At 33.1% G+C, this 25,910-nt stretch overlaps 1 protein-coding gene across 1 annotated transcript in view; it reads right to left on the bottom strand.

Annotated features, from left to right (window-relative positions):
• Window positions 1–25,910, bottom strand: part of LOC140626765 (uncharacterized) — a 441,573-nt gene that overhangs the window by 31,886 nt on the left and 383,777 nt on the right. Inside the window, exon 6 of the mRNA XM_072814510.1 lies at window positions 11,488–11,543. The gene's annotated coding sequence lies outside the window, so the exon portion shown is untranslated. The remainder of the gene's footprint in view (window positions 1–11,487; window positions 11,544–25,910) is intronic.

The following is a 25,910-nucleotide window of genomic DNA, read 5'->3' as shown; positions in this document are numbered from 1 at the left end:
GAATATTCAGTGTCAAAGTGTCTAGACTAGCGGATCACTTCAGAAAATGGAACTTACCCCTTGGAAGAAGGAGCTAAGTAGTAAAATGTGTATTCACTGCAAGCAGCATGATTCCCAGAGAGAAGGAGGAAGGAGCTATGATGAAAACATCCCAAAGTCATGGTGCTCAAATGTGCCAGCAGAATAGTTAGTCCTTTATAATGAAATTTCCTCTCGACAGAAGGAAACATTAGGAATGGAGTGGTAATACTATCCCAACAAATAACTAATTGCAGTTTTCTGTAATGCTAAATTCTAAATGTCATTTTTCTCTTTCCCATTCTCTCCATAAATCTTCAGTAACAACCGCTCTGAATAATGGTCTATTATTATTCAGAAAGTTGTTGGTTCTTACAGGTAAGAGAGGATTTTTCAGACATATCCTTCATATTGTCCATATTGTCCTGGGTGCTCTTTACTGTCTCTGCCATCAGGGAGAAGATATGTAGCCTGCCCAGGACTCATCCATGTGGCATATCTTTGATGAACTCTTAAGTGAATGGAGACTGAGTGTAGGGAATGAGATATGGACTCTTACTCATAATCAATGAGTGTTCTAATGTATTGAGCTGCACAGCATAAGGGCAAACTGATCACAAGGGAAGGATAATGTTATTTTAAATATCACTATTTCGTGATGGTAATATCTTTACTCTGCCTTGAGGATGTCTCTTAACCTCCCATAGCTTTACATTTTTAGCTCTTCTAGAAGGTCCATTAACCAACTACTCCTCTTTTTACAACTTGAAAAGCAACTTATGATTGTAACTGTAATACACAGGGAAAAAATGGAAAACCAGATGAAATAGATGAAATAAACAAAAATAATTATTTTCAATGTATTATATGACATTCATAAAAGTGATTATAAATTAATTATAAACTAAAACTCAATCAATGTTAAAGAATCTCAGACTAGGATTTCTGATCATGTCATTCTGTCATCACAGTAATTTGGAAACCAATAACAGAGGATAATTACAAATATTTATTAGGTCCAAAAATCAGCATCTGGCACAGGCACATTGTGCAAGACTATGTTCCCTCATGGAGGCCTTAAGGGAGAATCTATTTCCTTGCCATTTCTAGTGTCTAGGCATCAACTACATGCTTTGGATTTAGCTCCCTTTTTCCACCTTCAGAGTCAATAGCACATCAACTCCTCAAGTCACCCCCACTATCCCACTCTTCTGACTCTCTTCCACTTTGAAGGATTCACGTGATTATTGTAGCCACCTGAGTAATTCAGAATAATCTCTCCATCTCAAAGTCTTTAACTTCAACTATGTCTGTAGGTTCCCTACCATTTTGTAAAGCAACATTTCACTAGGAATACTGGGGATTAGATGAGGATGTGGACATCTTTGGGGGATCATTATTCTGCTTACTACAACCAGTAAATATGAAAAATGAAACTGTTTGATGAAAATCACAACCTATGAGCATCTGCCTTTGGCTCAGGGTGTGATCCTAAGATCCTGGATTAAGTCCCACATCAGGCTCCCTGCAAGGATCTTGTTTCTCCCCCTGCCTATGTCTCTGCCTCCCTCTCTCTCTCTGTCTCTCATGAATAAATATATAAATCTTTTAAAGAAAATCAAAACCTAGAAAAGAGCAAAGGAGCACAAATAATAGCTTTAAAACAGAAGTGCAAAAATTAGGAAAATGAAAATAGTGGATATTAAAAAACCTGACTTTAAGTGAATATGGTACATAATTATATTGTAAAAAATAAAGAAGATACAAATAAACTAAAATTTAGAATGATACAGAAAAAAGCTGACAGAATAGTTTAAAGAAACTATTATTTAAAAAATAGATCAATAAATTACAAGGCATGAAACAAAATGGACATATTTTCAGAAAATGACCAAATGTAAAATTAGAACAGAATTTAAAAACACATTTGAGGGGCACCTGGGAGGCTCAGTCACTTAAGTGTCTGACTCTATATTTCAGCTCAGGTCATGATCTCAGGGTTGGGAAAGCAAGCCTCGTGTCGGGCTCCAGGCTGAGCATGGAGCCTGCTTAAGATTTTTTCTCTCCCTCTCCCTCTGCTCTTCCCCACTTCTCCCCAAATAAATAAATAAATAAATGAAATTTTATAGAAATAAATATATTTGAATCAAAACCATTGTGTATCCTTAAACCCCAGGCACTGATGGCCTTCAGCAGATTTTGATGCCAAAATTTTTTGAGACAAATAGCCTTAACCATATATGAGTTTTCCCAAAAGGGCAAGATGGAAAGCTAATGTGCTCATTAGGCTAGGTTACTACTGTACCACTAATAAAATATAACATAATTAGAGCTTACTGTAAGAATGACCAGAGGAGAGTTGTCACTGTCACTACCATGACCATAATGTTCCAGCACAGTACAAAGTTTCCTGGTCAATGTAATATGACAAGGGAATTAATTAAATTAATCATTTAAATAAAGAAATGAAATAGAACTTATTATTTGCAGATATTATATTCTTACAAGATAAGGAAACCCATAGATCTAATAGATAAATCCTAGTTTTAGTCTTCAAATAAAGAATCAGGAGAGAACATAGGAGGTATAGGAAAATGGAAGGATAAGCAAATGTATAATTTTCTTGAGAAAACAGAAAGATAAGTTGTAGAAGGTACACTTTTATTTATTTTCTATTTATTTTATTTATTTATTTATTTTTTAAGTAGCTTCTACTTCCAGGGTGGGGTCAAATTCATGACCTCAAGATCAAGAGTTGCATGCTCCTCCTAGTGAGTTAACTAGGCACCCCTGGAAGGTAGACCTTTAGAAGAGAACTGCTATCAATATGCACCTACTTTTACAAGAGAAAACAATGATGCTTGGTATACATATGGTAGCAGAGAGTTGAGGATGTATTATATAATTGCATGTTTTTTTTCCTCCTAAGGAAAAAATGTTAAGACTTATAAATGAGAGCCAAATCTAGGAAGCTAGTTGGAGGAGACTCAAATGGTTTTTGTAGAATGAGAGTTGATGAGAAAAACAAAGTAAGATTGCAATGTTGAAGTCTAAGTTGGTGTAGGTGTGTTGAGAGTTTCTGTGAAATTAATATTTTGTTGTGAGATTATTCCTAACAGTTAATGCTAACCAGTGGGTAACAGATTATCTATGTTTGATGATTTGCTAAAGAAATGTAAGGAAAGGATAAAGGACAAATTAGTTTGGTGGTTTGATGAAGGGTTATTTTAAAAAGTGACTCAAGGAATCTACACTGGATATAGATGAAAAAGACACTAGGGTAAATGGGGGGAAGTACACTATAACTAGGCATATCATGTTAAAACTATAGGAAATAAAAGAAAGAAAAAATCTTGAAAGAAGCTAAAGGAAAAAAAAAACTCCTTATATAAAGGGGAACAAAAATAAGAATTATAGTTAATTTCTCCTCAAAATTCATGAAGCAAGACCAGAGTGTGGTGAAATATTTAAAGTGTTGAGAGAGGGGTGCTTGGATGGTTTAGTCATTTAAGTATCTGCCATCAGCCCAGGTCATGATCTCAGGGTCCTGGGATTGAGCCTGTGTTGGGATCCCTGCTCAAAGAGAAGTCTGTTTTTCCCTCTCCCTCTGTCCTGCTTGTACTCTCTCACACAAATAATAAATAAAATTTCAAAAAAATAAAAATCAAGTGTTGAGAAAAAAAAACATAACCTTAGAATTCTATATCCTGCAAAATTATCCAAAAGTAAAAGATATATAGACTTAAACAAAAATTGGAGGAATCTGTTGCCAGTAGACCTCTCTTGCAATAAATGTTTAAAGAAGTTCCATGGAGAGAAGAAAATATAGGTCAGAAACTTTAATCTTCATAAAGGAGGAATATCAAAGAAAACTTAAGTGAAGGTAAAATAAAAACTTAGTTTTCTTATTTTTAATTGATCTAATAGATAACAGTTGGCTTAAAATAATAGCAACAATGAGTATGTATATATGACATATATACTTAAGCATACATATGTTTATGTATATTTATTTACTTATTTATTTTTCTTAGCAAGGGAGATAGAGTAGGGAGGAGAAGAGAGAGAAAATCCTGAGCAGACTCCATGTCCAGTGTGGAGTCTGACTGGGAGCTCAATTTCAGAATGTTGGGATCATGAACTGAGCCAAAATTAAGAATCAGATGTTTAGCCAATTGAACCATCCAGGCACCCTTGTTTATGTATATTTAGTATTTGCTTACATGCATATATATGTCTGTATACATATATACACACACATGTCAATGAATGTTTATATAGAAGTGAAATGAATGAGCAATGATACAAAGTTTGGCATGAAGGAATCAGGATTACCTTGTTGTAAGAAATTAGGATTACTTTGTTATTGGGGTGCTGGAGTGGCTCAGTCAGTTGAGTATCTACCATCAGCTCAGGTCATGATCCAGGGGTCCTGGAATTAAGCCCCATGTCTCCCTGCTCAGTGGGGAATCTGCTTGTTGCCCTCTCCCTCTGCCCTTCCATCCACTCATCCTTGCTCTTTCTCTCTTGTGATCTCTGTCTCTCTGTCTCAAATAAATGCATATTTTTTTTAAGAAAAAAGGATTACTTTGTTATTATAAAGTTTCATAGGAAAAAAGGAAATAAGTTAATGGTCTGGGAGTTCTGATAGTTTTCATTAAGAAGATTAAGTGGGAAAAATTTAGTAGGAAACTGGAAGAAGTAGGAAGTTGTATTTAGAACATGAGTGGTAAAAACTTAATAATCTAAACCCAATAATATCCTGAAAAAAAATCTCAAACAAGAATTTTAAGTGTAATGCAGCTATTAGAATAGTTGCTAACCTACAGAAGTTATTATTGCCTGTTGTACACAACATAGGTCAACTGCGAACATGAAGCAGCTGAGCTTAATGACTATTAATCAAATAATGAGGCTTTAATCCTTTAAAAGACCCATGAACAGGAAAACAAAATGACTTGGTGAGATAATTCCAAATCCGTTGTGAAGAATGAAAAAAATCAAATATATATTGATGAAGGTGAATTGCCTTAATTCTGACTTTATACATGCCCTGATACTTGCTAAATTGAAAGTCCTTTGGCCATATTAAATGCTATTTCCAAACCAAGAAAGTACTACATTTAGGATATGCATATGTTCTTCACATAACTTTACAGAAATAATAATTGTAATATGGTCATTTCATATTCCTACAGGATATAGTTCCCCACAGACCTCTACTTTGTATGTCATACTCATAACCTTTTACATTAAAATGTGCTTTTGCTAAGTGATTAGATCTGATCTGAGACACTGTCTCAGAGCCAGTGCAAGCTATCATAATTTTAAGGTAGAAGCTCACATTACAATATTATAGCCCCTATAAAACACATTTCTATTCTTATTCTTTTCATTAAAACACAATTTCTGAAAAACTGTAGAACTATTGAAAGACTTTCAACATACTCTTCAAAGGACATACCTTGTCTGGTACATCAACACGCTACTTAGATTTTTACATTAATTATCTTAAAAATCTGAATCAAGGTATTCACTTACTTTTCAAAGGATGCAAAATTTCCTGATAGGTTTAACTTCTTTTTTTGCAGCTACTATAATCAAATCTATATTTTCTGGCTTTCCCCCCCTCCCTTTACACATTATTATGAGAACATAATCGTTATGATTTGTGTACATAACTTTCTTCTCTATATAAGCAATTTCCTTCATGGTGCACATTTCAATTACCTGATGGAAAATTTCTTGTGTATTTTTCATTTAAATGAAAAAGAAGTACCCCTTCGGTGCCTGGGTGGCTCCGTTGATTAAGTGTCTGCCTTTGGTTCAGGTGATGATCACACAGTCCTATAATCCAGCCCCATGGATTGCCTGCTCAGCGGGGTGTCTGCTTCTCACTCTCCCTCTGCTCCTCCTCGTGCTTATGCTCGCTCACTCACTCTCTTAAGTAAATAAATAAATATATATATTTTTTTAAAAAAGAAGTACCTCCAATCATGTCTTAACAACAAAATCTTAAAAGGGCTTGATGATCCTTGTTTCAATAGCCAATAGTTAACTCATGTTCACATGTACAGAATATTTAAAATTAGTTTACTTTCTCATGATAGGTGTTAAAAAAAACTTCATGTGCAAAAGAGATAATTTTCTTTTCTGATTAGCCTCTGAAATAATTAGTGGAGTTAGGGGAGATAAGATTCTAAGATAGGTTTCTTGGTACCAGCACCTCAACTGATCAAACTGACCATTGCTATTACTGGATTTCTAACAAGGGTAAATGGACTCATTTATTTTGTCCGTGGAACAAAAACAAGGTGACAGATTCATATTTTGCCCACCTTCCTCTAGATTTCTAATGTTTCCACAGAGCAAAACCTTCCTATAATTCATGTGTTCTCCCCTAAGATGAATATGGATATTAATTGATGAAAGGGTAAGAATTACCACTGTTCCATCATGGCTTGGATGTAGATGGGAAACTGAAAATGGTGTTTCCCTTCACAGAGAATAGTCATCGAGTTAGTTTAATTTTTCATCATACCCTCGGAAGTAGCAAGACAAATACATGAATAGGACATAGTTCTTTAAAGATTTTTCCTTGTCCCTTTATTAGGAGAGTGGGTTACTCCACATTGAATTCCATGCTTACATGGCCTGTACCTTTTCCTTTTGTTTAGTAACACAATCTAGGTCTTTGAGGGTGGCAATGAGCTAGGTTAAAATGAAACAAAACAAAATAACAAAGAAGTAAAAACATACATAATTTATATTCTTCCTTTTAATGGTTTTATGGATCAGCAATGAGACTTGAGTTACATTTCAATGGAAATCTCTCACTAGAGTGAAGAAAATAGGAAAGATAACAAAGAAGAGAATTAAAAACATAGATTTGAAAATGAAAATAACTGTGAGGTTACTGTTTCTTCCTTTTTTTTTTTTTTTTTTTTTTTTTTACTGTTTCTTCCTTATTGGAGTTTTGGAATCAGACTTCTTTTTGTGAATTTCTTTATGGTAGCAAAACATTATCCAGGATTTGGAAAAAAAAAATCTTTTCTCTCTTTGGGATCTGGATTTTTTTATTCCTAGAACAATGTTTGACAGCTTGAAGCTGTTGGAAGAGAGAGAAGAGCTGCCCATGGTCAGAAAGAAACAAAGTAAAAGGGAGGCTAGGATGTATTCCAAAATGGGATTGTATAGATAAATTATGCTCATTATGTATTTAAAACAAACATATCTATACTTGGGAAAAAAAGAATATGGAGAACAATGGTGTCCTTTTATCATGAAACTACAGATGAGTGATAATTAACAAAGTATTAGAAGTAGTAATAAAATAAAAATGGCCTAAACAAACTGTTATAACAAAATACCAACAATATTTTTGCCTTTTTTGGCCATGATGATAGTAGCTTCAGTATCAAGACATGTCCATCCTCTGTGGCTGCCAGGACTGGCAGTGGGCATGGTGTCCTTTAGCTTCCTAAGAACAAATCTGGGCCCAATGGTGGTTAGTGAATATTCACAAATATTCTAATGGACGTAAGGATTTATGACATATTAGAGTAAAGGAAAGAACAGAACTTGTGCTAACCCAGACCAATGGGATTTGGATTGGTCATACTGTACACTGTTCATGCAGAGTAAAATTGAACAAAGTTCAAAACTAAGTATATACATTAATTTTTTAATCAGTGCTATAGTTAAGTGACCTGCCAAGAAATGGGAAGAAAAAATAAATAAGAAAAACCTCTCCTTTCCTCAGAAATAGAGAGTAAAGACTGCTGACTTGCAGTGGACATTATCTAATCTCTTGAGAGCCTGAATAGGGGCAAAAAAGTAGAGGAAAAGTAAATTTTTCCTCTGTTTTTCAGCCAGAACATTCATCTTTTTCTCCTGCCCTCTGACATCAGTGGTCCTTGTTCTTGGGTCTTAGGACTTAGACTAATACCTTTGGCCCTCAGGTCTTAGATTTTATGACTCAGGCTGGGACACATACCATGGGTTCCCCTGGTTCTCAGGCTTTGGGGTTTTGACTAGGCCTCCAGTTTGCAGAGTGCAGATCCTGAGATTTTTCAGCCTCCATAATTGTGAGCTAATCTTTCACAATAAATCTTATCTATCATCTATCTATCTATCTATCTATCTATCTATCTATCTATCTATCTATCATCTATCTATCTATTCATCCTATATTATCTTACTGGTTCTATTTCTCTGGGGAATCCTGGGTAATACATTTTTTGAGGTAGATCTACATTAAGTATAATTAACTGAAATGTTGGTTAAACAACATATCCAATTCCATGAACATGCAGCCAATATTATTTAAACTGGAATTTTATTTATTTTTATTTTTTTTTATTTTATTTTTTTTTTTATTTATTTATGATAGTCACAGAGAGAGAGAGAGAGGCAGAGGGAGAAGCAGGCTCCATGCACCGGGAGCCCGATGTGGGATTCGATCCCGGGTCTCCAGGATCGCGCCCTGGGCCAAAGGCAGGCGCCAAACCGCTGTGCCACCCAGGGATCCCCACTGGAATTTTAAAATAAGGAAGAAAGAAAAAATATAGAACGGAGACTTCTCAAGTAAAAGAATCAATCAAATGTGATTGAGAAAGCCAGTAGTTTCTAATCAATTCTTCAGACTTACTTTCCAAAAGAAACTCACAGATTTAAGCCTTGCACATAGGGATGCCACTTAAAATTGCATTCACCAGCCTTCTTTCTAAACCACTGGAAGACTTGTGCTTCCTACTTTCCCTTTTCTTCTCTTCAGCACAATGTAGAAAGTGGCTGGACTTGTGTGAAGACCCATGTTGAGGAGGGCAGAATTATTGATGATTAGTGCCCATATCCCAAAACTATGGAGTCCCAATAACACATTTGCTTTGCTTTAATTTAAAATTTTATATGATAGAGAAATAATTATTTTTAAGTAGCTGTTTTTTTTAAAAGCAGGAGTATTTATTAAAGCAGTAAAAATGTGTTCTAAGCAATGCACCAACCATAAAAAAAAATCAAATAACTGCTAAGTTATAAAACACAAAAGAAATGTAAAAATAACTTTATCCATATACATTTGTGAAATCGTTATGCATTCTAAAATTTGCAGCCATCTTGAGAATTTCCTTTAAAATTCCTCTAGATATTTAATTAATAAGAAAATAGCTGTCATGTTATTTTTTCTTCTTAAATGTCTTTCTTTATTTCCTTAAATGTCTTTCTTTTTTTTAAAATTTTTTAATGTATTTATTACACAGAGACAGAGAAAGAGAGGCAGAGACAGAGGCAGAGGGTGAAGCAGGCTCCATGGAGAGAGCTCGACGTGGGACTCGATCCCGGGTCCCCAGGATCATGCCCTGGGCTGAAGGCAGGCGCTAAACCGCTGAGCCACCCGGGCTGCCCAAATGTCTTTCTTATTATAAGAAGTGCATAGGAAATGTCTTGGTAATTAGCTCAATGTTTCTGTTTGTTTGTTTGTTCAGTTTTGGTTACTCACTACACAGTATTAATAAATTTAATAGTGAACTTGGGAAACTAGGAGCTGACTGTAATATTGAGATACGTTTTTTAATGTTCATAGACTTGCTATTCATTTGGAGTCATTTGGAGATAAAAATACATACTTTGAATGGCAAAACTATTTCTAATATCCTTTAGTTTTCCAAGTAGAGTATTGAGAAACAAAAACAAACAGTGCTGAAACAGGATTGGCAATGAAACCTGAATTTTAGGCCAGAATTTCAACTGAAAATATATTTTAACTATTCAACCGTTGTGATCTATTTTAAATAGTTATATTGATATTTATGATTCAAGGGTTAGTGATTCAATTACATAAACCCTTAATCTGAAGCAAGACAGTATGAAAAAAATAGGTTATCTCTACATTTAAGAGCATATGTTTAGACAAATACGTCTATAGGTCTTTCTCTCCTGACCAGGATATAGGAAACTGACACAACCCAATATAATACTACTAAACCAAGAATTAGGTAAGGCTGGAAAGTCACATTAATGACATATGAAAGATATTGGAAAGATGTGGAAAATTTGACCTGCAGTTCCAGAATGGAGCCAATCTGAGGTGAGATGACCATCTCTGGCTCTTTGAATTCTTGGGCATGTTTGCCACTTCTCTGTGTGGACATCGGATTGGGCTTAGCCCAAAAATAAGAGCCTTCCTGAAGGAGAGAAACCAGAAAAGTCTTCTGGCTGCCTCTGTGGATTGGCCTGGCAGCATGAAGAATTAAGAAACCAGAAACACTTTTTAACATAAGACATTTTCTGAGATTTGGGCAGCTTGTGAAAGACTCACAACTGTGTTTAGGAAACACATTTCTACTAGTTAATTTGATTTAATGTAAATTGAAACCACAATGTGGGGGGAGCCTGAGTGGCTCAGTAGGTTAAGGTCTGCCTTGAGCTCAGGTCATGATCCAGGGTCCTGGGAGAGAGTCCCATATCTGGCTCCCTGCTCAGCAGGGAGTCTGCTTCTCCCTTTGCCTCTGACCCCCCCCCCCCACTGATGCTCTTTCTCTCCATTAAATAAATAAAATCTTTTAAAAAACCAATCACAATGTTGTATCATAATACACATACCAGAAGAGCTGAATTTAAAAGAACATACAATTACAAAATATTGGCAAATATGTAGAGCAAATGAAATATTTATGTGTTGATGGGACATATATTGTTTGCTAAAAAAGCTAAATACACACTCCTATAAATACACACACACACGCGGTCCAGCAAATATAATCACTGGTATATAAGGAGTGCTTCTGTCCAAAAAACATATCCAAGGACAATATGGATGAATCTCATAGGCATAAGTCCAATAAAAAGGAAACATGATGCATGAATCCATTCATATGAAATTTAAAAACTAGCAAAACTAATCTATAATGATAAAAGACAGAACAGCATTAACCAATTGATAGTATCAACTAAAAGGGCACATGAGTACTTCCGGGTGTTAGAAATATATTATGCCTTGATCTGTGCTACAAAAGTGTAAAGTATGAAAAGCTCATCAAGGTCTATATTCAATTATTGTGTACTTTTACATATATTTGTTAGACCTCAATAATATATTCACATTAACTACTGAAAAATTCTGATTTTCTACTTAGAAGAATGAAGGCAATCAGTCAAATTTGTATTTTATTACTCTAAAAATACCAAAATAGTATTTTTATTGGCTTGTAATACTTGAATATTAGCCCTGATCATTACACAACGTTTAAGGATGTGGCTTCTACAATCGGAGTAAATATTTTGGTATCTTCCTTTACTACATAGCATCTCCCTGACCTTGAAAATATTACTTAACATGCTAAAGCTCATTTTTTTTTAATGTTTAAAGTGAATACATCAGTACCTACCTTATAAGGTCACGCATGATCCTTAGTAATGATTACTCTTCATATTTAGTGAATTACATAAACTTTCATATTTAGAGATTACCTTAGATCATATGCAGACTTCCAAATATTTCCTTTTCTTCTTGTATTTCTGTACATCTGTAAAAATTTTAAACAATGAAATTCTCCATTACATTAAATAATTTATGTCTTTGTATATTATCCACCTTTATACAATACAATGTTTCTATTGTGATAAAAAATTTCACAAGTACATTTAAAATGTTGGAAAATATATTTAACAAGCTTCACAAAGATACAAGTATCAGAAGGAGGCTAAGACATAAAGGTGGTAGCAAAATGCCAAACATATATAATGGAAAATAATTTATTTTAGTCTTTTTGGAGTATACAATAGATTTGAAGCTCCTCTAAATATCTATCAAAAAATAGTGTATATTAAATTGTTTACTATATCATGAAATATTTTCAGTAAGTGGTAAATAGTATTTTATTTCAAAGACAAATAAAATGTTTTTTCCTTTTGAACATGAAATTTAGTGTTTCAATGTTAATTTTGGCCGTATTATATGGGTTTGAAGTTTGTTTCTGTGGGACTGTTGTTCACCTTTGTGAACAGGTATAACAAATATCTACTGTTCTAGACAACTGGCTGGTTGCAAATGTGAATTCCGTGGAAACATTTTGAGAAGTCCAGGAATGAAGAAGAAAAGGAAGGACAAGGAAAAGAAGTTGAAGAAAAGGGAGATGGGGGATCCCTGGGTGGCGCAGCGGTTTGGCGCCTGCCTTTGGCCCAGGGCGCGATCCTGGAGACCCGGGATCGAATCCCATATCAGGCTTCCGATGCATGGAGCCTGCTTCTCCCTCTGTCTGTGTCTCTGCCTCTCTCTCTCTCTCTCTCTGTGACTATCATAAGTAAATAAATAAAAATTAAAAAAAAAAAAAGAAAAGGGAGATGAAGTAGGGGAGAAGAAAGGGAGGAGAACAGAGAGAAGGAAACGAAGTAGGGTAAGAAGGAGAACTTTTATTTCCACACTCTGCAAACTACTGAGAGTCTTTAATACATGATGCAAGTCCTAAATATTTGAATGCAAATATCTTAATGGAAGATAGTATACATAGCTTTTTACAAAAAGAAACAATATTTTACAAATACATTGAGTTTTATAAAATGTAATAAGTATTAATATAAATAGGAGAAAAAGCTTATGATCTATATTGATATGTAAATATTTTTCTTCTGATCCTAAAGGAAAGGTAGTTATAGGTTTTTAGGAAAACAAAACAAAACTTTTTTTTTCAATGAATGCTCAAAATCTATTTTACAAAGAAAAGAACAAATACTTGTTTTTATAAAATTTCCCAATTTTTATATTTCACTAATCAATAAAGACAGGGTTATCTTATAAAACATCTTAAAGTCTTGAACTGTTTATTTGCTTCTTTGTCTTGTTATTTAACTGGTTCTTTCTCTCCCTTTGGTAGATGGAAGTTACCTCTAGAAACTTTTTTAGATTCAGCTGATTTAGATGTTCAGTATTATGTTGTATCAATGACACATAATGTCTGGTTATTACATATTTAATTAAGATTGATCTGTGGTTCAGATGGTGATATCCTATTCCTTCCATTAGCAAGGTCTCCTGAAGTACTTATTGGTTTTATACATGGATGAGCCTTCCCTGAATCAAACACTCCATTAAAGGATTACTCTTGTCACAAGTGTCAGCTAGAACTCCATTTATATAAATGTTGTGGGGATCCCTGGGTGGCTCAGTGGTTTAGCACCTGCCTTCGGCCCGGGCGTGATCCTGGAGTCCCAGGATCAAGTCTCACACCAGGTTCCCAGCATGAAGCCTGCTTCTTCCTATGCCTGTGTCTCTGCCATTCTCTCTCTCTCTCTCTCTCTCTCTCTCTCTCTCTCTCAAGAATAAATAATAAAATAAAATCTTTATATATATATATAAAGATATAAGATATATAAGGTCATGTATGATCCTTAGTAATGATTATTCTTCATATTTAGTGAATTACATAAACTTTCATATATATATATATATATATATATATATATATATATATATATATAGCTACCTTGGCTTTCTTTTCACATCTATTTGCTTGATAAATGTTCCTCAATTCCCTCACTTTCAATCTGCATGTGTCTTTAAGTTTGAAATGTGTCTCTTGTAGGCAACATTTAGATGAGTCTTGTTTTTTTATCCATTCTGTCACCCCATGTCTTTTGATTTAGTCCATTTACATTCATTTGCATTTTCTGTTGGTTTTTTACTTGTGATTATCATTCAATGTATAAATAATATTGTCTGCATTTAGCATCCTACATTAAGTTGATGGTCACTTAAGTTTGTATCCATTCTTTTACTCCTCTCCTCCCCACATTTTTAAGGTATATGGTGTCATACTTTACATCCTTTTATTTTGTGAGTCCCTTGACTGGTTTTTATAGATATATTTTTACTGTTTTTGTGCTTACTACTTTTTCTTACTCTTACTTATGGTCTTTCCTTTGCACTCAGAGTCCCCTTTAAAGTTTATTCTAGGGCTGGTTTAGTACTCATTAGTCCTTTAACTTTTGTTTGCCTGGGAAACTCTTTATTTCTCCCTTTATTCTGAATGATAACCTTACTGGATATAGAAATCTCGGCTAAAGATGCTTTCCTTTCAGCATGTTGATTTTATCATGCCACTATTTTCTGGCCTGTAAAGTTTCTGCTGAAAAATCCACTGATGGCCTTATGGGGTTTTCCTTGTATGTAACTGTCTTCTTTTCTCTTATTAGTTTAAAAAAAAAAGTCTTTCTTTATCACTACCATTTGCCATTTTAACTATATATGTCTTGGTGAGCATCTCCTTCTGTTGATTTTGTTGGGAGATCTCTTTGCCTCCTGGATCTGGATATCTGTTTTCTTCTCTTGATTAGGAAAATTTTCAGTGATTATTTCTTCAAATAAATTTTCTTCCCCATTTCCTCTCTCTTCTGAAATTCTTATAATACAAATGTTATTATGCTTGATGGAGTTACTGAGTTTCCTATGCCTATTCTCATTTTGCATATTTTTTTCTCTCACCTGTTCAACTTGGTTACATTTCCATTATTCCAGGTAGCTGATTTGTTTTTCTGCTATGTATTACAATCTAGTGTGTTTTAAAATTCATTTACTGGGTTCTTCATCTGGGGTTGGTTCTTTTTTATCTCTTTGTTAAGAGACTCACTGAGTCCTCCACTCATTTCTCCCATCCAGTGAGTATGTTTATGATCATTACTTTAAATTCTCTATCAGCCATTTTACTTATCTCCATTTCATTTAGGTCTTCTGCTATGATTCTAAAACTCTACTTATAAAGAAAAAACTTTCTTATCAATTAGGGAAATTGCCCTAGAATGAATAAATGATTAATTATTTTCTTTTACTTGACAATTACTCAGGGCAAGGAGTTTATGCCCCAAATATTTTTAAATGTGTCCAATATTACTCTTTTTAAGGTGGAAGAGGATTAGCAGATTTTTTTATTGTTCTTGATTAATTCCTTCTCATAAAGTAAAATGTACAAGTATACCATTTACTAAGTGATTGACAATGTATCCAAATATACGACATTTATTTTCCCCACCTTGTTAGGCTTGTGGCTTATTTTGGCCAATGAATGTATGAGGACTTCACCATCCAACCAAAAACTTTAAATATAATTGCATGAATTAGCTGAATCTCTTGTTTTTCTACCTTCTGTAATGAGATAAGCATGCCTTATCTAAGGGTGACACATTTATCCTTGGCTCTGAAATGTGAAGACATGTAAAGCAGAGCCTAGCAAAGTCCAACAGAGCTGAATAGATTTCCTCTCAAGTAATCCACAAACACACAGCCAGACACATCAACCACTAATTTAGGAGACTGACTCACTCTGAAGGATTAGTGTGATCTAGTTTATAGCACACTCAGCTGCATTGGGAAGTCTGCATATCTCCATTGCTTTGATAGCACCTATTAGGGGCACACCTTTGAGAGGCTAACTTCATTGGCAACACAATTCTGATTTTCCAGTTTGCACTATTGTCTTAGATTTGGGTCACATTATTGGGTTTTACTTTCTATTTGCCAATCAATTTGCCCCTATTTATCCTTAACTATTATTGGATTTTCCAACTAGAAGAATTTAAATAGCTCCTCATTATAGTAATGAAATCCAATAGTGTTTATTAATGACTGTTTGATTGCCATTTTATTATTTATAACTTTTGTATGTGTTTGATCAATAATATTCAAAAATAAATATTACATCATTTCAGACTAGGATCTTAAGGATAATTGATTTACACTTTGCCAATTATAAAACTTAATAAATTAAACTTTAATTTTGAAGTATGCCACAATGCTCAAGTCATTCTCTCTTTGCCCTTAGCAAAGATCTCTAAGATGGATGCACAGCTACGATGCCAGTATCCAGAAGTTCATAAGATAAGAACGATAGCATAGGAGTGAAACAGGGCAACAGCGAGAACATCCATTATTTTGACTGCATTCTGCAATTACTAAAAAGTTAATGGACTCTGCCTGAATGACAAATAATACAATACTACTAGATAAAATACTGCTAGACTTTTTAAAATATTATTTTAATGGACTTGTTGCTAATGTTGGCAATTTAACATCTTTAATTGTTTAAAATTAATACTTTTTAAGGTGTTATTATTTTTGCATCTCTAAAGATATTATTTAAAATATTAAATAAGTTTTAATCTGCTTAACTATTATCTTTGAGGGAAACTATTTTCTTAACTGAAACTTAAATTGATTTCAAGACCAGAATGGTTATATCAGGTATAGAACTGGTTTAATTACTGAGCAATTTTGTGTATGGATTATACTTCTTCTGCCTTAAGCATACATCATGATATTATCACATCCTTCCTTCTTAAAATAGTCAATCACTAACAAAATTGCACACAATCTAAATTTGAAGTAGCATCTGTATTAACATTCTTTGAATCATGTAATATACATTTTAAATAAGAAATGAGGAAATAAAGTACAGAGGATAATTTCTGGTATAAAGGTTGTTTCTTCCAACCATCCATGCAACCACTGAAAATAATTTATTTTATTTTATTTTATTTTAGTCTATTTTATTTTATTTAAGGATGGATTTGTTTCATGAGTGGAGAATGTAAATCTGGTGAAACAATGTGGAAGCGACTGCTTTTGCTGACCAGATAAGACAAAATAATACAAAAGTTCAAAACTAAGAGGGCACAAGAAAACAGTTATAGTAAATAGGATTATAAAATTTGTTTTCATTATAAAAAGTGCACATGATAGGGGATATTACAAAGTAGGACTGACTCAAACTCTGAGGGAAGTTTATCATAAATAAATGATTTTTAGCAGTTTAGTAGGACATATTAAAATATAAGGTATGGATATCCATAATGAATTATTAATTTACTATAATGGAATGGCATATGCTATACATGTACAAGAATAAATTTTATATTATTTCTAAAGAATTTGCCTCCATATTGACAAGAACAATCATCTGTATAATAGAAGATATCAAATAATCAATTAAGAATCTAATTGTATGGGCAGCCCGGGTGGCTCAGCAGTTTAGTGCTGCCTTCGGCCCAGAGCGTGATCCTAGAATCCCAGGATCGAGTCCCACATCAGGCTTCCTGCATGGAGCCTGCTTCTCCCTCTGCCCGTATCTGCCTCTCTCTCCCTCTCTCTCTCTCATGAATAAATAAATAAAATTTTAAAAAATCTAATTGTAAAGGTTACATAGTATGAGAATATATGGAATTCATAATCTTGCCATCTGAACTAAGCTGGGAAATTTAAAAAAAATGCTTTATACATTTTCACTCTTATTTTCAACGTTTGTAAGTGATTAGAATAACCTATAAGGATAAATACATTTTATACAAATAGAACTAATAATAGGAATAATAGGAAACTATTATAACAAGAATAATAGGAAACTATTTTTTGCATGAACTGTGAGGCTTTAACCTACACACACGTATTTTTTATCTACCTTAAAGTTATGATATTATGACAACTATGCAGTTTGTGATTATTTTACAAAAGTAAGATGATCACCCCAAACTATGTGTTGAACTTGCTAGAATATACTGTACTAAAATCACATTTCAGGAAGAAATAGGCCTAGAAACAGAGTTTAAATTATGGATTTTTAAGGTTATGTTAAGCATTGCAATGTGATGCTAACCTTTCACACAGATGGAATAAAGTCTCCATCTGCCATTTCAGCACCTGCCCTTCAGGGTGTTTATAGCTGATATTTAAGCAGACAGTAAATGCAGAAAGGAAATATCATACAGCATAACCAACAAATATGTGTAAAAATTCAACTCTATAACTAAAATCCCATTACAGATCTATTTAATCTTATTTTGAAGGAAACGTCATTTTTTTTCTTTCTATAGCAATAAAATGCTACATTTAAAATCAATTTGTGCATAACTCACTGACATGGATTAAAACTCTAGCTTGTGTGGCATTTTTAGCAGACTTTACAAAATGGAAATGTCACCTTTTCTTTTGGGTGAAAGTCTTTTGGCTTTTCCTAGAATAAAATATATAGAATTTAACATTAGCTTTTTAAAAAAAATTCTCTGTTAACCTAAAAGTTCACCAAAATGTTAAGTCTGCAAAACTATTACTAAATAAATAAACTGCAAAATTATTGCTAAATAACAAAATGTCTAAAAATATGTCATTAATAAAAGGCAATAGATCGATTTTTGAAGAATATTTGGTAATTCAAATAAACCATAAATAATCTCCTAAAACAGTGTATGGAAATCTTAAGATACACTATGTATCCATTCATCAATTTCCCTAGGAGTGCCATTTGAAAGTTAAAGATACAGGATTCCTGAGTATTACATGTCTACTGATACGACCAAAATAAACTAAAATGATGAATGCTACCAGGATTCTGATAACTTGACACTTCTTTTCAGAATTCTCTTATGCTGATGGGCTGATTTCTTTTTGGCTTTTCTGAAGCCTTGAACTGTTTTTACTTATACTTAGGTCAAAAGAATATTTTGTTACATGATATATGACATTTGTCTATCATGGAATAAACAGAAGAATTATTTTAAGTAATGAACTTGATAATTAGCCCATTATAAGAGTTACATTGTTTTTGTTTTGTTTTGTTTTTCAAAGGTGCAGATGTTATATAGTTAGGGGTAACAATTTGGTAGTTTCTATTTTTATTTTTTTTGTTTTATTTTTTACATTTTGGTAGTTTTTAAAATAAATATCATGATGAATATAATTTTGAGATTATTCAATAGAGTATAATTTTTAGGAAAAGGAAAAATACTATCCAGCATCTAGGACTTAAACTAAATAGCTGACATGAAAAAAATCATGAAGACAGAGGAATTACACGTTCTACAATTCATTCTCAAAAATTAAGAAAAAAATAGTCCAAATTGTGACAGGTTAAAACAATGCCTTCTTTCTAGTGGTAATTGGAAATGGATATCCAGATGCTTTACAGTAATGTAAGTACAGTTAAGATGGATCATTATTTAAAATTGCTTTTATACTTTTATTCTTCATCCAAATATAAAAATACTAGCTATAGCATATAGTCTTAAGAATATAACATGTGTTCACAATGATATTATAACCTTAAATTAGTTTCATTTAGCTAAAATAGTCACCTTAAATTTTAGCTTTCATATTTATGTATAGTTAGAAAAACAATTCTTCTCTCCAGGCTTTTACATACTTTGAATAATTCTCAACCTAGTAGTTATAAAACTTCAATAAGATAGCTCTGTGGGACCGAAGCAAAGTATACCCGAAAGACTTCAGAGAAGTAAAACCATAATTGAATATTCCTCTAATCAGTGTTAATAATTCTACTTGTCATTTAAATAATATTTAAAAATAAATTTCCTGAATTAAAGTACTCAGTATTGCAAGAAATAAAGGAGAAAAAGAAAAAGAAAAAAACTTGTAATAAATGAGTCAAGTTAACAGGAAAAGTTTTTATTTGTGACAGTGAATACTCAAGCTTATTCCATATTTGATATATTTGAGTACATGTATAACATGCATAATGTATTTTATATTTATGTCAAAATATCTTAGCAAGAATATACAACAAATTTTAAAATATAAGGAAAGACATAAGTGACAAAAAATGTTATACATATACACAAAATAATTGTTGTAAGATTGTGAAAAATCTACATGACAGACAGCTTCTAAAATACCTCCCAAAGATCTTTGTCACCTGGGGGTGTGGTGTGTGTGTGTGTGTGTGTGTGTGTGCGCACACATGCATGTAAAATTCCTCTCAAGAATATGTGCTGTGTTTCGTATTGCTTCTAAGCGCAGCAATGAACAAAGGTGATGAGATAACAGTATTAGTTACCAAAATACTGTGACTTTTGCCTGACTTGCCATCTGTCAGCCACTCTTGTTCTCTTGTTTCTCTGATGGACATCAGCTGACAAGTTGTGAGCTGTCCTATGAGAAGGCTCCACACAGTGAGGAACTGACACTTGCAGTGCAACAACATGTGAGGAACTGCTAACAGTTATTGGAATGATCTTGGAAGAGGATCTTCTTACAGTTGTGCCTTTATATGATTACAGTCCTGGATGACTTAATTGCAGATGTGTGAGACTCAGAGCCAGAGAACCCAGCTAAGCCATATCCAAGTCCCTGACTATAGAAAGTGTAAGATAATGTTTATTTTAATAAGACACCACATTTGGGATAATTTATTATGGAGGCATAGATAATTAATACAATCTCTCTAAACATAAAAACCAAAAGATAAATAAAGCTCAGTTATAAAACATCAACTTATGTATATATCAAGAATGATATAAAATTAATAAAACACATAGGAAAATATATTCTTCATAACCATGCAAAATATTAATTTTCTTATATAACAATATCTTAAAATCATAAAAATATAAAATATTTTATGATAATGGAAAAATGTCTGAATAGATTACCCCTATACATACAAATAGAATTGTCCAATAAATAAACAAGTCATATCATTAATAAGTAACAAATTTTATAGCATCTTTTAAGACTATTTTCATAGAGTAATTTTAGTTTCATAGCAAAATTAAGAAAAAGATACAAAGACTTTCCAGATACCACCTGCCCCCACACATCCAGAGCTACCTCCATTAACATTGCCCACCAGATTGGTATATTTATTATACTGGATGAACCTACACTGACACATCATAATTACCCAAAGTCCATTGTTTACATCAGAGTTCATACTCAATACTGAATAAATACTCAACGGTGTGCATGTACCATGGTTTGTCTATCCACTCATCTCCTTCTTAAAGTTTGGACAGTTATGCCACAAGTTTATTTTATTTTATTTTTTAAGATTCTTTAAAATTTATTCATGAGAGGCAGAGACTTATGCAGAGGGAGAAGCAGGATCCCTACAGGAAACCTGATGCAAGACTCCATCTTAAGACCCAGGATCACAACCTGAGCCAAAGGCAGATGCTCAACCACTGAGCTGCGCAGGCACCCCAATGGCACAAGTTTAAATATGAAGGGGTAAGACTGCTGAATTGTATGGTAAGAGTATGTTTGGTTTTGTAAGAAAACTCCAACTGGGGTATCTGGGTGGCTCAATGACTAAGCATCTGCCTTTGGCTCAGATTATGATCCCAGGATCCTGGGATCCTCTATGTCTCTGCTTCTCTCTCTGTGTCTCTTATGAATAAATAAATAAAATCTTAAAAAAAAAAAAAACCTCCAATTGTACCATTTTGTACTCCTCACAGCAGTGCATGAGAGTTCTTATTTCTCCACATTCTTGTCATCATTTGATGTTAGTGTTCCAGATTTTGGCCTTTTAACAAGGTTTACATGAGTAATGATCACAAAACGGTCACTATAATGTCATGAATAGGAGGCCACAGCATGAGGTTCTAAGGATCCTGCTTGTAAGCAGATATCAGGCAGCAGCCCATCGACTTCTCAAAAAATTTTCAAGGACTTCTTAAGTCCCTTAAGAATTTAAGTCCCTTAAGAATAAATGGGTCCTTATTTTCATGGACTTATTTTGCTTATTTAAGCAAAGCAATGTGATGTCCTCATTTTTGGGTGGGCAAGGGGAGAGAATGAAATTGAAGGGATTGAAGAAAGAATATATAAGTAATAGATAATGGTTACTTTCAAATAGTGAAACTATGGGTTCGTTTCTTATATGCATCTTTTTCCCCACCATATGCATGATGAGGAGAAACAGGAAGAAGTTAATTCAATTTGTTAAAAACCACTAACTTTTGATAATTTGAAGTTCAAATATATTATTAAAACATAACACTAGAGATTTCTTATTAATGGTTTACATTTTCTAAATACATTGTTCACACAACAATGTAAAGTAAATTAAATTGAAGAGCTTACATGATTTTAATGTGATTAATTTTGATAAGCTGAGTATTTAATTCAAAAGTTCATTTTCAGCCCAAGGGGATATGAGCTATTTTCTTTTCTTTTATAAAGAGAGCATAGAGAGAGTTTTTCATTCACTGGCAAAGTCTATGAATATGAGTATTAAAACTAAGTCCAAGGCAAATGATTGACAAAAGTTCACCAAGTTCAGCAACATTCTTTTTCTTTACATTCAAAATGTATCACCTGTGGCATAATTTAGTTTTAAAACTTTGAGTTTTTGTCTTTGTCCTTTAATAAGTAGCAGTTGTAATATTTATATGTTGGCTTATCTATGTGGACTACAGCAGTCAAGGTACAATCTTTGAATAGCTGCCTCAATTCAGGCTATCACTCAATTCTTTTTATCACTTTTGGGATCTTTAAATGAGGATGAAAGAGAATAGAAGAAATTAGTGGTTGAAATAAACTAATTTCATTAAAAATGAAAATATTAGCCATTATACATTTATTGAAATTTCTAATTGCTTATTTAAGGAATACAATAACTAACACTACACTAAGGACATATGATTTTATCTGAATCATTGTAAAGAAGCAATTAAGACATCTAATATCATACTCATGGCATTATATTGAGATTTTTTAAGTTATCCTATTGTGTCTGTTTAATATGAGCTCAGTGAATCCTGGTAGTAGGCCAATTTTATATTTTCATTGTCAGTATATTTATTGCACATATAACATTTTAAATTTTTGTTGCCTAAATAATTTAAATAATGTGAGAAAATTATAAATATGACAAGGAACTAAAAGGAGAAAAATACTATTTTATATACTTTAACATATCATGAAAGTTATTAGAGCACTTATAAGCTTTAATCTAGATTGATCAATCATTTCAGACCTGAGTGCTGAAAGTTAATTTGAATTCTCTCTCACTAGTGGTTACATCTACCTTAAGCAAGTGATAATGATACTTTCAGTAAAGAAGAAAATATACTATATCCAAATGCTAAATTATTAATATTTAATCTGAACAATTTCAGGGTAAAAAAAAAAATGAATGTGAGGTTTTTAAATTAATACATATTTTTAGCCCATCTATATTGAGAAGCCTAGGCCAGATCCCTAAAAGTCTGTTATAATTGACTATATGGGCTGCTCTCTCTGGGTTAAAGTCAAAGCAGATCCCCAAAGTGAAATTTTCTTCTCTTTTGTAATAGTTATTTTATATTGAAAATGAATCACCGTGTAGCTGAGATGGAGATTTATCACAGTCAGAAGGAACACCTGGGTGAGAACAGATACGATGATGTGCTCTTGACAGTACAGGAAAATTCACATTTGACATGCTTAAAAATGACACTAATTGAAGTGTTCTCTTTATTTATCCATATTTGTCTGTTGTATTATTTCATGTGTTGATAAATGATTGGTCAATGTCAACAGTGAAGAAAGATTGTTAGCATTATATATGAATTGAGCCAAAGCTAATTATGTTGAAATGAAAAGCTCAGATATCTTAATATTCTCAGGATATAGTATAAAATGAAGAAAAATCTCCATATAAACTGAAATAATTACATACATACCTATTCCTGCTCTTTTCCTTAAAGTTGATTTTTTTTTTTTTTTTCCTGAGAGAGTGTATGAGCAGTAGAGGGAAGGGCAAAGGGAAAGAGAGGATCTCAAGTAGACTCCATGCTGAGTGCAGAGTGGGGCTGGATCTCACAAACATGAGATCATGACCTGAGCCAAAATCAAGAGTTGGTTACTTAACCAACAGAGCCATCCAGGTATCCCCTTAACTCAATTAAAAAAATTAGACAAAAAAAGGAAAATCATAAAAATTAGTCTTCAGTAAAAAGATAATCACAACTCTATAAGATATGAAAAAAATTGTCACAGTCAAACTTGGGCAAAGTTTTGTAGAGTTAAAGAAGACACACATCTCTACAGATAATGATTACAAGTATGTGTGTGATGCTAGCTAAGAGCCCAACTGTGAAGGTCTTGTAGGAACCAATCAGATCCTGAAACCAGGGCCATGTGGAGTATCTCCATCACCTTTCACACTGAAGAATGGCAGATGAGGAGCAGTTTGCAGCAATGTGGGCTGCCTCTTCAATGACGATTTTCAACTTTTATCTCCTTTTGAAAAATGTTTAAGGATTCTGAAATATAGCTAGATCTATGTACACATTCCTAATTGGCAACTGTGAAATCCAGGCAGTTAAAGATCAATAAACTACAAATCCCCCCAACACTTTTTAAAATTTTGGAATTCATTTTGAACTAAAGATATTTAAGTGTTAATGGCAAACATGATAAGAATGTGTTCTCAGGCAACAGGCTTAACTGTCTAAGCTTTAGTAAGGAAAATCTACACATATCAACAAATGAGAAACCCAAATCAGTAGTGAATAAAATAAATAAATAAATGATTAATATAAAAACAAAATAGCCTTCAAGCTAAGATTGATTTAAATTCCCAAAGAGATAACTGTCAATTTGAAAAACTACCTCTGAGTTGTCAAAGCAGTAGGCTTTCCAGCTCCTGCTTTCTAGAGTTGGTTTCTTTCTTATTGACACACTTCTAGGAGTTTTCTAGGATTTTTAGGATTCCATTACACACTCAGGGGTCTGGGGCTGATGATGTATTCTTCTAATGTATATTTAGTTTTTACCCTGGGCTCTAATCTATTTTTTCATGTTAAAGGCAATCTCTAACTCTCTCTTTCAATACCATATGGCTCTCATTCTCATTTCATTCAGGTTTACACTCCTTCCTCATATCACTAAAAAGAACTTACCTTATCGTACTACATAAATGAATAATCATCACACTTTTCTTTTACACTATATTTTATAGAATATTTCTGACAATAATTCTATACATATATCTGATCATATAAGATTGAGATCTTTGTCTTATTTTTAGATTTATCACAAGGATTATTTATTTATTTCCTTCAGAAAATTACTTTAAGTAGAAAGGGTAATAGGTAAGATTCAGTTATAATAAAAATACATGTGATATAAAAATATAATGTAATAAAATGATTAGAAAAAGAGGTTGACTATAATATATAACAGAAAATGATAAAATTACTGTGATAGAATGACTTCAATTTTACAAAAAGTAAAATGGTCTATTAGAGAAAGAGAAAATTGCTAAAAAAGCATTGTCGATGTACTTTATCATGAAGACATAGATGAATACTAGAAAGAGTGTGGGAGAATGTAGTTCAAAAGAAGGATGTACAATTTTTTTCTAATGGATTAAGCACAGTTATTTGATATTCATAAATAAATTGTCAAGTTAACTTTATGCTGCCAGTCAATTCTTGATTATTCACATTATTATAAGAATACATCGGTCCATGGGGCACCTGGATCACTCAGTGATTAAGGTTCTGACTCTCAGTTTCCTCCCAGGTTCTTGATATCAACCCCTGCATCAGGCTCTGTGCTCAGCATGCAGGGTCTGTTTGTCCCTCTCCCTCTGCTGCAACCCCTGCTTTCTCTCTTCCTCTCTCTGGAATAAATAAATAAATTTATTTTTTTGAAAAAAGAACACATCAGCACACAAGGGAAAGTTTAGTGTGGTAGTAGCTGTGGTTATAGTGGTTATAACTGACACTCAGAGTGAGTGGGAGGAAGTTAGCCCATCATGAGTAATGGAGCAGAAATAATTGACCGCTCAAATAGTAAAGAGTGGCTTCAAGAAAATCCTCTATCCTCAGTCTTCCTCTTTTAGAAGTGGATAATCAGAAGTTGATTCATTAAAATAGATATTGTAATGCTTACATTTTAATTCATGCAAAAATAATTGAATACTATTCTGTGCCAGGCATGATCATTGGTGAGGAGATGGTCTGCAACTTTCATTGGCATTAAAGTCTAGTGAGTGAAAGAAGCAGTTAGGTAATTACTCAAATAACTGTTAGGGTCATTCTAAGATGCTAACCATCAATGCCTATCCTATTTTTTTTTCATTGAAGTTGAGAAAGATACATTCATTTCAATAAATATTTAA

This window comes from Canis lupus, chromosome 38, assembly GCF_048164855.1.
Source record: "Canis lupus baileyi chromosome 38, mCanLup2.hap1, whole genome shotgun sequence".
NCBI lineage: Eukaryota > Metazoa > Chordata > Mammalia > Carnivora > Canidae > Canis > Canis lupus.
The sequence above is the reverse complement of the archived record's forward strand: the minus strand, read 5'-3'. Positions and strand labels throughout refer to the sequence as shown.